Below are 1,735 nucleotides of genomic sequence, written 5' to 3' on the forward strand. Positions count from 1 at the left end.
TTGAGACAGCTTCGCTCTGTCACCCAGGCTGGAGTGCAGGGGCGCCATCTCGGCTCACTGCGACCTCTGCCTCCCGCGTTCAAATGATTCTCCTGCCTCAGCCTCCCAAGAAGCTGGGACTACAGGCATGTGCCACCACGTCCAGCTAATTTTTGTATATTTAGTAGAGGCAAGGTTTCACTTTGTTGGCTAGGCGGGTCTCAAATGCCTGACCTCAGGTGATCTGCCTGCCTGGGCCTCCCAAAGTGCTGGCATTACAGGTGTGAGCCACCGCGCCTGGCCGTGGGCTGCTTTTTGTTAAAAGAATAACCTTACGGAGGACTCTCAAACCTTCACTAATTGCCTAAATAATTTCTTTTTAACTCCTATATTACAGAGGGGCTTGGTTTAGAACTCAGATAACAAAGTTCTTTTGAATTGATGCAAGGCTGTTAAGTACATTCCAATGCGTGCAGCTAAGTGTATCTTGTCTACTTTATGCCAAGAAAGCTTTTTTCTGTATCTTTTTACTTTCAGAAATGATGGGAGAGCTATAAGTTCCAGGCACCAACAGTCTCCCAGCCTCTGCTCCTGATACTGTTTTTCTGGTTTGCTCATGGACTCTGATCCACCCTACAAAAGGCTCTGTGATCCCAGCCTGTAAAGTAATTAAATTACTTGTTGTGGAGATAGTTGTTAACTCCCATGCTCAGGTGCCAGGAGGGCAGAGACTGTTCTCTTCACTATCACGTCTGTCGCGTCTAGACCAGAATCTTGCCCTCAGAAAGTCCGGGGGTGGAAAGATGGGATGCCTTTCCTCACCGGTCATCATGAGGCTCACAGATTACTCTTCAAACAAAAGACAAGTTAATGAGCGAAAAGCATAACAAATCTATTTAATTGAAGTTTTACATGATATGGGTGCCTTCAGAAATGAAGACCCAAAGACCCAAAATCTGCTTTTCAGCTGTGTAGGAATGTGATTGGACAAAAAAAGATGTGATCCAGTGATAATAGACAGAGGGGGGGTTGACAAAAAAAGTCAAATGCTATAAAATATTTTAAGAGATTTATTCTGAGCCAATCAGAGTGACCAATGGCCCATGACACAGCTCTCGGGAGACCTTGAGTATGACTGGGCTACACCTTGGTTTTATGCATTTTAGGAGGACATAGACAAGCAGTACATGTAAGATGTATGTTGGTTTGGTGGAGAAAGGTGGGACAACTTGAAGTGGCGGCTTCCGGGTTATAGGCAGACTCAAAGATTTTTTGATTGGCAGTTGATTGAAGAGTTAAGTTATTTTCTAAAGATGTAGAATCAATAGAAGGGAATGTCTGGGTTAAGGGGTTATGGAGACCAAAGTTCCCATTATCAAAGGAAGTCTCCAGGTAGCAGCCTTCTGATAATAGATTGTAAAATTTTTTAAAGTTTTATTTGTTTATTTCCTTTTTTTTTTTTTTTAGGCAGAATCTTGCTCTGTCACCCAGGCTGGAGTGCAGCAGCATGTTCTTGGCTCACTGCAACCTCTGCCTTCTGAGTGCAAGTGATTCTCCTGCCTCAGCCTTCCAAGTAGCTGGGATTACAGGTGTGCACCACAACACCTGGCTAATTTTTGTATTTTTAGTAGAGATGGGGTTTTGCCGTGTTAGCCAGGCTGGTCTCGAACTCCTGACCTCAAATGATCCTCCTGCCTCAGCCTCCCAAAGTGCTGGGATAACAGACATGAGCCACTGTGTCTGGCCCGATATATTT

The sequence above is a fragment of the Cebus imitator genome, unplaced genomic scaffold (assembly GCF_001604975.1).
Source record: "Cebus imitator isolate Cc_AM_T3 unplaced genomic scaffold, Cebus_imitator-1.0 Scaffold456, whole genome shotgun sequence".
Lineage (NCBI taxonomy): Eukaryota > Metazoa > Chordata > Mammalia > Primates > Cebidae > Cebus > Cebus imitator.